Raw genomic sequence first — 15,160 nt, 5'->3', positions numbered from 1 at the left:
TTCTTAAGGGCCTTAATAGGCCCTTAACATTGCAGTGGGTGCACAGCCGACTCTGGCACGCGACCGCCAAACGAAATATCATGATGGTGCGTGATGACGTTGGGACGATCGTCCGACATCATCACACATCATTTTACATGTCAGCGTGTCAGGTCCACCCCCGCACACCAACCAGAAGATTCTGCCCTATACATAGTCTTATATGCAGTACCTTATTGAGCACCTTTTGGAAATCCAAATATATTACGTCTACTGGTTCCCCATTATCAATCTTGCTCGTTACCTCCTCAAAGAATTTGTCAGCCATGATTTCTCCTTCATGAAGCCATGCCGAATCTGCTTGATTAATTATGTATTTCTAAATGCTCTGCTATTATATGTTTCAATAAAGTCGCCTCTCATTCTTCTAAACTCCAATGAGTACAGGCCCAACCTACTCAACCTCGCCTCATAAGAAAATCCCTCCATACCCGGGATCAACCTCGTGAACATTCTCTGGACTGCTCCAATACCAGTATATCTTTCCTTAGTTAAGGGGACCAAAATCGTTCACAGTATTCTAGGTGTGGTCTAACTAGTGCATTGTACAGTTTTAGCAAGAATTCCCTATTTTTATACTCCATTCGCTTTGAAATAAAGGCCAACATTCCATTTGCCTTCCCTATTACCTGCTGAACTTGTATATTAGCTTTCTGGGATTCATGCACAAGGACTCCCAAATCCCTCTGTGCTGCAGCCTTCTGCAATCTCTTTCCATTTAAATAATATTCGCTCTTCTTCTTCCTGCCAAAGTGCATAACCTCACATTTTCCCACATTATATCCCTCTGAAGACTCCTTGTGTCATCCTCACCACTTGCCTTCCCACCTATTTTTGTGTCATTCGCAAACTTGGCGATAGTACATTCACTTCCCTCATCTAAGTCATTAATATATATTGTAAATGATTGAGGCCAGCGCACTGATCCCTGTGGCACTCATACATTACAGGATTACATCCCAAAAATGCCCCCAATGTCCCAACTCTCAGTCTTCTATTAGTTAGCCAATCCTCTATCCATGCTAATATACTATCCCCAACACCATGGGCTCTTATCTTATTAAGTAGTCTTATATGCAGTACCTTATTGAGCACCTTTTGGAAATCCAAATATATTACGTCTACTGGTTCCCCATTATCAATCTTGCTCGTTACCTCCTCAAAGAATTTGTCAGCCATGGTTTCTCCTTCATGAAGCCATGCCGAATCTGCTTGATTAATTATGTATTTCTAAATGCTCTGCTATTATATCCTTTATAATACACTCCAACATTTTCCCAGTGGCAGATGTTAAGCTAACTGGCCTATAGTTACCTGCTTTTTGTCTCCCGCTTTTGAATAATGGGACCCGTCCCTGAAGGCCCGGATCCTTCCCAATTCATTCAACATAATCCTACAAGCCAGTGCCTCATTGGGTACAATGATCCTGACTTGGCAAACCCCAAAAAGCTTACCAGTTCTCTGTGGCAGTACTCTTGCACACATTTGGAGGATTCAAAACCATGGCCCTAGTCAACATGCACCTAAGCTGTTTAAACATGGGTATTGGGATGTTGGAGAGAATGTGCATTTCATTTGCAGCAAACGAAATGAAACTGTGACTATCGTCCTTGGGTTTATCAGTAAGTTGACTTGGAGGCTCTTAGGCAGCATTGTGGATTTCTATGCATGTCAGATGCCTGACTGACCAAAAAAATTTGTGTGTGTTATAAGTTTCTGTTAGTTTTTTGTATAGCTTTAGATCTTAATTATAATCTAAATGATGTTCTCATCTGATTTTCTGTGAATTCCTTGATCTTTGATTTGCTATTTTATTCTGTTCTCTTATCTACATAGAGCTAAATGCTGTTTATGCTTCATTCCTCCCCATCAAACACTCATACAAGTTGCCCCATCAAACACTCATACAAGTTGCAACACAGAAACAAGCCATTCAGCCTAACCAGTCCATCAGTGTTTATCCACTACAGGAGAAAATAGTTATAATTACATTTATCTACTTTGTTCCTATAGTTTAATCTGCTTTTGCCATGTTTCTACAAAACAGGTTTCCTGTCCATTCTCATTGCTGCACTATACTTTTTGGTTCAGTGGTCTTTTCATTTTAATCACTTTCCCTTTCATTGTTTTTCTCTTTTTTTCATCTAGAGATATGTTTATGCCTACAGAGGTATGTTTATGCCTACTGTATTTGAGCTTGTATGCTGAATGTTGATAGCTTTTTAACTTGCAGTTTGACGTGACATCGCAAGAGGACAGGTAATAGGTATGCCCCATTACTAGATACCATCACCACCATTCTACTGCACTAACTGCATATTCTCCCCACAAGGCTGCAGGGCATCAGGCACGGAAACATGTTTTCTTCTTGAAATTATTACACTATTAGAAATAAAACATTAAAAATAAAATAATGTGCTCAAAAAACTTGTGCATTTGTTACTGTTTGTCAAGCTGTACATGGCAACTGTTCATTTTAAGGGCAGGCAGTTTTCTGATAGGGCATGAAGAACTGTTAGCTGGAGGTGGAGTTATCAGCCATAGGAAATAAACAAGGAAAAAGGGAGAGTAACCTCCAAACCTAAAATAGTTTAAGTGAGAATCTTGTGTGCCGGATCAATGCAAATCTAACTTTTTAAAATTGCTTAGTTTGTGCTAACACCAGTGCCCGGATTTGCTGTTTAAGAAAAATATCAATACAAATTTTCTAAAACTCCTTCCTCAGTTCAGTGTGATTCACTTTCTCCTTTGCTAATTTCACAGTACTGTGCCATAGAAATCTCTGTACACAGGAAGGAAATTAATTTTTAAGAAATATGCCAATGTAGTGGATCAGATAAACAGTGCTGAATTCAGGAAGCACTTGCAGATGTCCAAAAAAACAAACTTTGACTTAATTGGGTGCAGATACTATGGAATAGGATTGCACTTGAAAAAAGCAGGTAATAGGAAGCCACGTAATAGCTGTATAGCTACATTTTACATGATGTTGACTAGCTCCAGTTGGAAGTTGTTCAAAGGGGCACTCATGACTGTGCAAGAAGCTGCTGCTTTGATAGAACACTGAAGACTAAGTGAAAGTATGGAGCACTGTGATGACAGCTAAATAGTAAAGTGTAGCATTATTAATGACCTTATGGGTCACTTGTGGTTTGTGGGATATGAGAGGTATTCGCTTTATTGAAGCCCGAAGAGAAAGAATTGTATTAAATGTCTTCTTCCTGTATCCTATTATTTGCTGTATGCGACCTAATGTTAACTTCTGGCTCAGGTTCATGTTGTGGCTTGATTCCAATAACCAATACTGAGGATAGAAATTGAAATTGTTGTGATGGTTTTGTGTTTTGCAGTGACTTAATAAGCAACCTTGCTGCACTAACCACTCAACTCAGTAAGTAGACGTTTATTTGCAAGACTTACCATGTTAATTAATGTACAGATTCAGATTTGAAATGCTTACTTAAACCAACATATTCTAATTTTGATGGTTAATTTTATATTTGGGTAGGCAGAGCTTTGAAAAGAATCTCTGCTTATTTTGATATCAGCTGACAAAGTTTGCGTTTTTTATCCAGTTCTTGATTTTATTGTGATATTCAGAAAGCATTTCATTTTTGGAGCCTGGTATTTTAAAAATGTGAATGCCATTATATTTTTCTTAAGATGCTTATTTTAACCAGTTATTAACTGTAAAGTAGTTGTTTCTTAGTTTTTATCTAAATCTGAAAGTTCCTAGGCTGTATACTTGGTTTCTGCTGAATTAATTGATCTTGGGTTGAGCTTATCTTGAGCGATCAGATTGGGGGCAGGTGGGGAGGTCAGCTCAAATTAACGTCCCATCAACCCATCTGAAAAGTGCATGCATATAGCTGATTAATATTGGCTCATTGTATCCTTGCCAGTTCTATGCAAAAGCAGTTTAGTTGGTCCCATTCCCGTTCTCTTTCCCTGTAGCTCTGCAAATTTTCTGTCTTCAGATATTAATCCAATTCCCTTTTAAAAGCCACAATTGAATCTGCTTCCACCACATCTCAGGCAGTGCATTCCAGATCTGAACTACTTGCTGTGAAACATATTTTCCAATGTTGCTGGGTTTTTTTTTGCTAATAATCTTAAACCAGTGTCCTCTGCTTCTCGACCCTTCTACCAATGGGAAAAGTTTATCTCCATCTATTCTGTCTAGATCTCTTATGATTTTGAACACATCTATCAAATCTCCTCTCAATCTTCTCATCTCTATGGAGAACAACCCAGCTTTTCCAATCTATCCTCATTTCTGAGATCCCTCATCCTAAGAACCATTCTCGTACTTTTTTTCTGCATCCTCTCTCAAATCCTTCCCAACCTTCTTAAAGTGTGGTGCCAAAATTTGGACACAATACTCTAGTTGAGGCCAAACCAGTATTTTATGCAGACTTATCTTAACTTCCTTGCTTTTGTATCCTATGCCTTTATAAATAAAGTCTAGGATCCCATTTGTCTTTTTATTCACTTTCTCAATCTGCCCTGCTACCTTCAATGACTTTTGCACTTATAATCCCTAGTCCTCTCTGTTCTTGCACTCTCTTTAGAATTGTATCCTTCATTTCAGGCTTTTCTAATCTTTTCATGCAAAAGGCCACATTTCCAATTTTTTCACACTTAAGTGGCTGATAATCAAATTTTGGAAAGATAAAGTTTGGCACAACATTAAACATGAATTTCAAAACAAATTTGAAATATGAAGAAAAGAAGCAACTTTCAGAGCAAAAGCAAAGCAATGTCAAAACAATAAATTGATAATTTTAAAAAATGAGTAATTAATAAAGATGGCCATTTGAGCAAGGGGGTCAGAATGTGTTTATCCGGCTCAGTCCCAGTCGCAAGATGCTCACTCACTCACCCACTATGTGAATGGGTGTTAGTATGTGTTTGGTGTATGGGGATGAGAGTGAGTGAGAAACCTGACCATACACACATCAGACACGCACAGTCTCTCTTTCACACACACAGACTTTCTCTCATACACACTCACTCTCTCACACACACTCACTCTCTCACACACACTCACTCACACACACACACACTCTCTCTCAAACACACAAGCACATTCTCTCTCACACTCACAGGCACACTCTCTCTCACATACACAGACACACAATCTCTCTCTCTCTCTCTCTCTCACATACATACACACACTCTCTCTTTCTCTCACACATACACTCTCTCTTTCACACACACACACACTCTCTCTCACACACACAGGCCCTTTTTGGTCCCTAATCAGCCCCACCCTTCCGCTTACTACTCTTTTATTTGCCGATAGAAACTTTGGGTTCTCTTTATATCAGCTACAAGTCTCTTCTCACACTCTCACTTTGCCTCTCTTGTTTCCTTTTTCACTTCCCCTCTGAAATTTCAACATTTAGCCTGGTTCTCACTTGTATTGTCAACCTGACATCTATCATAAACCCCCTTTTTCTGCCTAATCTTCCTCTCTATCTCTTTCACCATCCAGGGAGCTCTGGCTTTGTTTGTCCTACCTTTCCACCTTGTGGGAATGTACTTCAACTGTACACAAACTATCTCCTCTTTAAATGCAGCCCATTATTCCATTATAGTTTTGCCTGGAAATCCAATTGGGCCAAATCTGTTCTCACCACATTGAAATTGGCCCTCCGGCAATCCAATTAATTATTTTTACCCTGGATTGATACTTGTCCTTTCCCACAGCTAATCTAAACCTTATGAAACCATGATCACTGTCCCCTAAATGTTTCCCTGCTTGCCACCTTATTTGCCAGAATCTGATTCAGTAATGCCTCCTTCATTGTTGGACAAAAAACATATTGATCAAGAAATTTCTCTTGAACAAACTTTGGAAATGCTTCCCCTCTCTGCCCTTTATACTATTGCTATCTCAGTCAATATTAGGATATATTAGAAATAGAAATATAAAAATAGATGGTAAGAGTTTCTACAGGTATTTAAAAAGGAAAAGAATAAGGGCAGAATTTTACATCCTGCAGATGGATGCATGCCTGACCCGAATGGGCGTAAAGTTGCATGTGATGATGTCAGGCAAGCGTCCTGACATCATTGCATACTCGCACGATATTTCGGTCGGCAGCCACGCAAAAGAGTTGGCAGCAGACCCGCCAACAATTAAGAGGCCTATTAAGACCATTAATTTATTAATTAACAGAGATTCTTTGCTGCCCATCCAATGTTACAGTTGGCAGGCGGGCAAATCGGTGGGATGAGGTTTCTGACATTAATTTTTAAAAAATGTTTCAACCTAATTTTTATTGTGTATATGTTCACGTGAGTGAGTCCTACGTGGAGACATTTTTTTCAGAGTTTGCAAATCTTTATTTTTGATTTAAAAATTCTTCAGCTCCCTGAGGCAACTCTCTGCCTTCGGGGAGCTTTCCTTCTGCACTCACCCACACCTGCACAGACTTCAGCATTCGCCCTTCTACATGTATTATTTAAATGGAATGAGATTGCTGAACTCTGACATACAGAGGGATCTGGATGTCCTGGTTCATGAATCACAAAAAGTTAGAATGCAGGTACAGCAAGTGATTAGGAAGGCAAATAGAAGGTTGTCGAGTATTGGAATAGAAAAGTAAGGATGTTTTGCCACAGTTGTACAGGGCTTTGCTGAGACCATGTCTGTAGTACTGTGTACAGTTTTGGTCTCCTTATTTAAGAAAGAATATAAATGCATTAGAAGCAGTTTAGAGAAGGTTCATTGACTGATACCTGGAATGGGAGGGTTATCTTATGATGAAAGTTTGGACAGGCTGGGCCTGTATCTTTTGGAGTTTAGAAGAACGAGAGGTAATCTTATTGAAACATATTGATCCTGAGGGGACTTGACAATGTGGATGCTGAAAGGATATTTCCCCTTATGGAAGAAACGAGAACTAGGGGACACAGTTTAAAAATAAGGGGTCTCCATTTTAAGGCAGAGATTAGGAGAATTTTTTTTCTCTCAGAGGGTTGAGAGTCTTTGAAACTCTCTTCCCCAGAAAGTGGTGGGAGCAGGGTAGATAAATATTTTAAGGCAGACGTAGATAGATCCTTGACTTACAAGAAAGTCAAAGGCTATCGGGGGTAGGTGGGGATGTGGAGTTGAGGCCACAAGTAGATCAGCCTTTATTGAATGGTGGAGCAGGCTCGAGAGGCCAAATAACTTACTCCTGCTCCTAATTCATATGTTCATATGTATGTTGATATAGCTATCACAAAGGGAATTTACACATGGATGAAGGGGCCATGGCTGAGGTATTAAATAAATACTTTGCATCCATCTTTACCAAGGAGGTAGATGCTATGCAGGTCATGGTGACAGACAAGGAAACTCTGTCACTAGAAGTGTTCAAAATTGGTAAGGAGGAAGTGTTGAATAGACTGTCAGTACTTACAGTTGACAAGGCACTGGGACTGGACAAGATGCATCCAAGGATATTGAAGCAAGTGAAAGTAGAAATTGCAGGGGCACTGGCCATATTTTTTCAGTCTTCCCTAGATTCAGGCAAGGTGCCAGAGGACTGGAGAATTGCAAACATTACGTCCTGGTTCAAAAAAGGCTGTAAAGATAAGCCCAGCAATTACAGACCAGTCAGTTTAACTTCAGTGGTGGGCAGGATTCTAGAAACAATTATTCAGGATAGAATTAGTAGTCAGATGGAAAAATATGGATTGATAAGGAAGAGCCAGTATGGATTTCTAAAGGGGAAATCATGTTTAACTAACTTGCTGGAGTTTTTTGAAGAGGTAACAGAAAAGGTCGATGAAGGTAATGCTGTTGATGTGGTGTACATGGACTTTCAAAAGGCATTTGATACAGTGCCATACAACAGACTTGTGAGAAAAGTTATTGCTCATGGAATATAAGGGGCAATAGCAACGTGGATACAAAATTGGCTGAAAAATAGGAAGCAGAGAGTAATGGTTAATGGATATTTTTCGGGCTAAAGGAAGGTTTGTAATGGAGTTCGCCAGGATTGGTACTGAGACCCTTGCTTTTCCTGATATATATTAATGATCCAGATCTTGGTGTGCTTGGGACAATTTCAAAGTTTGCAGATAATACAAAGCTTGGAAGTATTGTAAACTGTGAGGAGGACAGTGTAGAACTTCAAAAGGACATAGACAAGTTTGTGGAGTGGGCAAATAGGTGGCAGATGAAGTTCAATGCGGAGAAGTGTGAGGTGATGCATTTTGATGGGAAGAATATGGACAGACAATATAAAATAAGGGGTGAACTTTTGAAGGGTGTGTAGGAGCAGAAAGACCTGGATGTATATGTGCACAGATTATTGAAGGTGGCAGGACAGTTGGAGAAAGCAGTTAATAAAGCATATAGTATTTTGAGCTTTATTAATAGGGGCATAGAGTGCAAGAGCAAGGAGATTATGCTGAATCTAAATAAGACACTCGTTAGACCTGAGCTGGAGTATTGTGTACAGTTCTGGACACCACATTATAGGAAGAATGTGAACACATTGGGAAGAGTACAGAAGAGGTTTACAAGAATGGTTCCAGGGATGAGAAACTTCAGCTATGAGGGTAGATTGGAGAGGTTGGGTCTGTTCTCCTTGGAGAGAAGAAGGCTAAGAGGAGATTTGATAGAGATGTTCAAAATCATGAGGGGGCTGGACAGAGTAGATAGGGAGAAGCTGTTCTTGCTCGTAAAAAGAGCAAGAACAACAGGGCACAGATTTAAAGTGATTTGCAAAAGAAGCAAATGTGACATGAGGAAAAGCTTTTTCACACGACGAGTGGTTCGGGTCTGGAATGTGCTGCCTGGAAGTGTGGTGGAGGCAGGTTCAATCGAGGCATTCAAGAGGACATTCGATGATTATTTGAATAGAAACAATGTGCAGGGGCATGGGGAAAAGGCAGGGCAATGGCACTAGATCATAATGCTCATTTGGAGAGCTGGTGCAGACATGATGGGCTGAATGGCCTCCTTCTATGCCATTAAAATTCTGTGAACTAAATCCCATTATCATTACTCTATACTTTTTGCAACACTGTGTACCTTCCCAGTAAATTTGCTCCTCTGTATCATTCCTAACAGTTGGTGGCCTATAGAATACACTCAATAGTGTAATGGTAGCTCTATTATTTCTTAACTCCAACCAATTAGATTCTGTCCCTAGCCCCTCCAGGGCAACCTCTCTCTCCAGAATTGTAATATTCTCCTTAATCAATACTGCCACCCCTCCTCCTTTCTTTTCTTCCCTATCTTATTTGCACACCTCGTATCCAGACATATTTAGGATCCACTCCTGCCCTTTTTTCAGCCAGGATCTCCATTATCACCACAACACCATGTTCCTACATGGCTATCTGCGTCTGCATCTCACTGATCTTATTTACCACACTCTGTGCATTTATATACATGGACTATGAATCTATTTAGAATTGGTCCCAATGTCCCAGAAATCTAAAGGCCTCCATCCTACAGCATCTCTCCAGCCACGCATTCATTTGCTCTATCATCCTATTTCTATAGTCGCTAGTGCAAGGCACCAGGAGATTACTACCTTTGAGGTCCTGCTTGTTAGTTTCTTTCCTAGCTCCCTAAAATCTGCATGCAGGACCTCATTCGTCTTTCTACCTATGTCATTAGTACCGGGAACATAACATACTATCCTGGATTCATGCCTGAAGCTGCAGAAATACCTGTCTGTTCCCGAACACTGGAATCTCCTATCACTATTGCTTTCCCAATCTTCCTCCTGCCCTCCTGTATAGCTGACCCAGCTGTGGTACTGTGGACTTGGCTCTGGCTGCACTCTCCAGGGGAACCATTACTTGCAGTCATATTCAGAACTGAATACTGGTTGGAGAGCAAGATGCACTCCAGGGACTCCTCACTGTCTGCCTGGTCCTCCTTGACTGCCAGACAGTCACACATTCCTTCTCTGCCTGCACATCCTTAAGCTGCAGGATGACCACCTCTAGAAAGTATCAGCCTTATGCATGCACTGCAGTGACTCCAATGCTGCTCAAGCTCCAAAACCCAGAACATGAGTTCCTCCAGTTGACAACACTTCCTGCACATGTGGTTGTCCAGTACACGAGAAATATTCTGGAGTTCTCACATTGCATTGATGTTCATTCCACAAGACAGAAGTACCCTTCCATGCCTCTATTTATTAGTCTATTAACTGCCTTAAATAAATAAACTTAAGACTTAATAAATAAATACTCACTTGGTACTTACAAATCAGCTTCACCTCTTGTGTTGATGTCAGTTTATTTTATAGGAAGGTTAATTTAAATCTCTTACCTACATTCCTTGAATTTTAATTTATTGAAAAATTCTTTAGTATCCCTTGCTATTTAATTTTAACTTTATTCCTTAGGTCAGATGAATTGATTGAACACTGATACATTATCAAATTGACTTTAAATGTTATATTAATTAACTGATACCTTTTCCTTCATAGTTGATTAATTAAATTCAATTAAAAGATTAGCAGCATGCATGACTCCTTGACCCACATGACTCCTTGACCTGTGACATCACTTTGCGATTTCTTTTTCCTTCCATTCAGTTCAGACTCACAGACCCAGGTTTTCATCCCCATCATGGGTGTGAAGAGCCAGGTGATTTCCTGGCTTAGCAAACCCGACCTTTAAAAATGTTCACCCACAGGTCGGATTTTCTTTTGGGGTGTGAGAGCATGCGATGAAATAGGTGGGTGACCCCAGGACGGATATGGAGGCAGGCTGGGTGCAAGGCTAACCTCTGTGCTCTGACATTGTGTTTAAATAAATAAATAATAAAACAAAAAACACTCTTCATTCCCCCCACATCCACACACTCCCTATGCCTCATCCATGCCAACTTATACCAACCCATGCCCTTTTACCCATCTCACATGATCCCTCATATCCCCATGCCAATTTAGTGCCAATTCATGCCAGCCTATGCCCCCCACACACAACCCTTTGCATTTACCCATTCTATGCCAACTCACTTAGTATCCTTGGATACTTCCTGGACAGCTGGACAGTTCTTTGACAACTTGGCTGTTCCTTGACAGCTGTACAGTTCCAATTAAGTTTGTACATAAAACGTGCATAATCATGTTTAATTCTAACAATTCCAAGGGGTGCCTCACCTCTCCAATAGGTGTCTCAGGACCCTATCCAAATGGATACCTTACCTCTCCAAAGGGTATCCAAAGAATCCACCGATCCCCCTCTTACCTGGTCTGCTCGGTACACTTCAGGATTCACGCAGATAGGGTTCAAAATCAGAAGTCAGTAGAGGCAGAAGGTGACCTAAATGGCCAGCTGCCTCTGTGATTCATGCATACCTGAATCCCGCCCCGATTCCAGTCCTGCCCCTGCACGGATGAAAAATGCTGGGTTCGGGGTCGGGACTTAGAAAATTTGGCTATTTCTTGGATTTTCACCACAATGGAGAGGCTCTCCATCATGGGGAAAATCTGGGCTACGGTCTAATCACAGATCACAGTACTGCTCGCTTTGCTTCTGGCCTCTTCCTTTGTGCTGCTTCACTCTGCTCCAAGCCTCTCATTTTATGCTGCCTCACCCCAATACCAACCTCTCCTTCTATGCTGCTTCACTCCGCTCCAGGCCTCTCCTTTCATTACTGCTCCACTCCCAGGCCTCTTCTTTTAAAGCTTTTCAATCCCTGGTGCCTGGGGTTCCTACTCTGTCGAATTAGACCCTGGAATCAGGGAGACAATTTATCATCCTGGAATCATCTCTGCAGCTGCAAAAACCCCTGTTTGTTCGATAATGATAGAATCCCGTATCACTATTATTTTCCCAACCTTCCAAACAGACACAGGAGCTCCCACATGGATTAGCATGTGCATCAAATGGGACTGAGGTACCTTTATTTACTGAATTACTACCTAATTTATCAGAAACACTTCAAAAGATTTAAAACTTCAAAACAAACTTAAGATTTAAAACATGATTTAATTATTCTAATTCCGTATCTTAGATCCTTACCCCAATATTTACCTTGTCTTCAGATCTTAGTTCCTTTGGATTCTGCCGCTCCTTCCCCTCCCCAGCTACCTCACTCTTTCAATTTCTGTCTGTGCTTCTTTAGGTTTAGTTTGTATTTCAAGAGAATAGCATCTCTAAGTCGACCCCAGGGATTTACTGTATTAAACCCCCATGTTAAACTGGATCTGCATTTCTGCCAAAAATAAAGGAGTTCTATTTAAAAATGTAAATGCTGGGAGCTTAATAGTAGCCACCAGTGTCCTGGAATCAAAACTAAATGAAGGCCAAAAGGAAGAGTCTTATTAGAGTCAATTAATGAATGGATCCAGCATTGCTGTGACGTTCCCAGTGCTGGAGTATCCTGATGGTGCCATAAGTAGGTTTTTTTAGGCTTTGAAGCTAATAACTGGATAGCAATTAAAGTAATACAAGAGAAAATGGTAGTTGTATGCTTGGGTAATGCAGTTCATGCCGCAACTTTCATGCCTCCTTCAATTTTGGCCTTATAGCTGAGAGATCAAATAAAAATTTCACAATGACAACTGTTTAAAATAATATTTATTTCAAGTATCAAAGCAGGTTGAATCAGAATTTGAATTTGTGCCACAAAAATTCTTATGAATCATTCATCTAACTCAATGATGCATAAGAAATGGTATTAGGGTTAAGGTTTGGGCTTTGTATATGTCTTATGACAAACAATTCGTAAGTTAGCTTCTGATTTAAGGAAAGCAAATCAGAACAAAAGTCTTGTTATTGCCCTAGCTATAGCTTTCTGGGAGTTTTGATCTGATGATCCACTTTTACAGCAAAGGTTGTTCCCATATTCTTCTTTAACTATTATAAAGTTGATGTGACTGTTCAGTGTTAATTTTTTTTGGATTTTGAACTGAAACACGAATATAATATATGTGAAGTATCAGATATCTAGGTAAGATGGCAAACACTGAACTAACAGCATGACTGTTTCCTGTCACGTGATGTTGTAACACTGTGGAACCATCCCAGATTTTCCCCGCTGGCTGCGATGGCGGGTTTTCACGTTGTATCATCCCAAACCCGCCACATTACTTATGCATTCCCGGGAAACACGCCGTTTCCATGGCAGGCGGGCTCTTAGCCACTTCATCACACCAGGCACCACATTTAAAGCACAGCCGAGCTCAGTGCTTCCAGCCCAGGACTGCAGCAAAAAAGACCCTGAAAGGCAAGAAGACTACAGTCCTTAAGTGCCTTTTGGACCCTGTGGAGGCCCGCTGTGATGTCCTCTACCCTCGCTCTGGCTGCAGGAGGGACAGTAACATTACCACTCCAGCTTGGTAAGTGATGGCAGCAGTGGTCAGTGCCAATGCTGCATAGAAGAGATTGACCATCCAATTCAGATAGAGGATGAATGAACTTATCCATGCAACCAGGCTATGGCAACCTCATCACTCTAAACTCATACAAAGTCCATCACATATTCACTGGCATCTCACTCACTACCAGCTCAAGGTACATCACCACGCATTCTAACACACATACCTTCACACGTCCATTTGGCCTCATCTCCTCTGAGACTGCCTCCTCAGCCCTCTTGCACAGATCAACATATGCCCCCCCACACACCCTGGGATACCCTCCTTCCCAGTACAGCCCTCATCCTGAAGCCTCTTCCCTTGCCTGAGGCCACTTCTCTCCCTTCGCCAAGCAAGACCTTGCCCTGCAGCCATTGAAAAGCTACCTACGTGGCTGATCTGGTAGGTAGAGACCTACCCGTGAGCCCCACTAAAAGTGATGTGGCGGTGTTGTGAAGCCTGGCACTGATAACTGTGAGTTACTGACAAAGCAAGAGAGGCAAACAAACCTTGAAGTCCCGATCAAAGTGCAGCCTACCAGGTGCACGTTGCTTATGTGCTATTGTGAAACATGTCGGCGTGTTTTCCCGCTGACGTGGGCGGACGATCTAGCAGGGTAGATGAATCTGGCAGGCTGGCCTTATAATGATATGCTGATGTATGAAAATGAGGTTCCCGAGGGAAACGTGGCCATTGGCGGGCTGAATGGACAATCGCAAACTGGTTAAACATTATTGTGAAACTGATCACGCAATATTGTCCGCTCACGCCACGGAACACACCAAATGATTTTTATTGGAAAGGGGGAGTTTCACTGCATGACGGAAGATGAAGAGTTCCAAAATTCATCTCTGAGACTGGTAGTTTTATACATCAGTCTATTTTCAGTTTTTCTTTTTAAATGTGCAAGTCTAGACACTGATATATTTGCATTGTTATATGTATAATTTTGGCTTTTGAGTTAAAATATTTATCAGTAAGATTTTATGCAGAGATGGACAAAAGAGACTGGAGAGGGGGGAGGAGTAGAAGAGAAAAAAAGACCCATATACAGAAAAAAGTCAGACTAAGAACAAAACTCAAATAATAGACAAAGACTAACAGGAAGGCTGGTAAAAGAGACAGAGACTAATAAGTAAAGAAACACATACGGAGAGACATGCGCAGAGGTGGAAAAGAGAGAAACAAATGTACAGACATGCATGACACCCAATGCATTAGAAATGTTGTATTAACAGTATGCCTAATTGTGTTATATAAAAATTGTGATGTGGTATCATTTTCATAGATAGGCTGGCAAAATTTATTTGTTACAAAATACATGAAAAGGCATAAAGCCTACTGAAAGTCATTATTGCAACATTTGGGCATAATGTAGTTTGTTTTCTTTGGCATGTACGGCTCAGGAATTTGTATTTTTTAACTAAACCATTTTTGGTTATAATGAGGATAGAGTAAAAGAATCATTCCTCAACTGTACACACAGAGGAAATATACCCCGATGTTTTTGTGATAAAGATGATGAAAGATTCCTGGCAGTTCTCCTCTCAAACAAAGACTGGTTGACCAAAAACATGCATTTTCTCTCTGGGGGTGAGGGGGAGCTGCTCTAAGAATAAAAAAGCCTATTAACACTTTACTTCTCTGGTTTAAAATGAGGCTGTTTTATTAAAGTAATAATCGTAATATCAATGAGGAAGTAATGGGACTTTAGGGAGAGAGTAAACAGTCAGATTAATTCTTGGTGCTCTAGCAAAGAGCTGTTCAGGCACATAAGCCAAATAGTCTCC

The 15,160-nt window shown here is 40.7% G+C and overlaps 1 protein-coding gene across 3 annotated transcripts in view; it reads left to right on the top strand.

Annotated features, from left to right (window-relative positions):
* The window catches only part of sulf1 (sulfatase 1), a 421,690-nt gene that overhangs the window by 138,107 nt on the left and 268,423 nt on the right, over positions 1-15,160 (top strand). For 2 of the 3 annotated variants that reach the window (XM_041189450.1, XM_041189448.1), the window contains exon 3: positions 3,390-3,430. The exons of the other annotated variant lie outside the window; for it this stretch is intronic. The gene's annotated coding sequence lies outside the window, so the exon portion shown is untranslated. The remainder of the gene's footprint in view (positions 1-3,389; positions 3,431-15,160) is intronic. 3 annotated transcript variants of the gene reach the window in all.

This window comes from Carcharodon carcharias, chromosome 6, assembly GCF_017639515.1.
Source record: "Carcharodon carcharias isolate sCarCar2 chromosome 6, sCarCar2.pri, whole genome shotgun sequence".
Lineage (NCBI taxonomy): Eukaryota > Metazoa > Chordata > Chondrichthyes > Lamniformes > Lamnidae > Carcharodon > Carcharodon carcharias.
The sequence above is the reverse complement of the archived record's forward strand: the minus strand, read 5'-3'. Positions and strand labels throughout refer to the sequence as shown.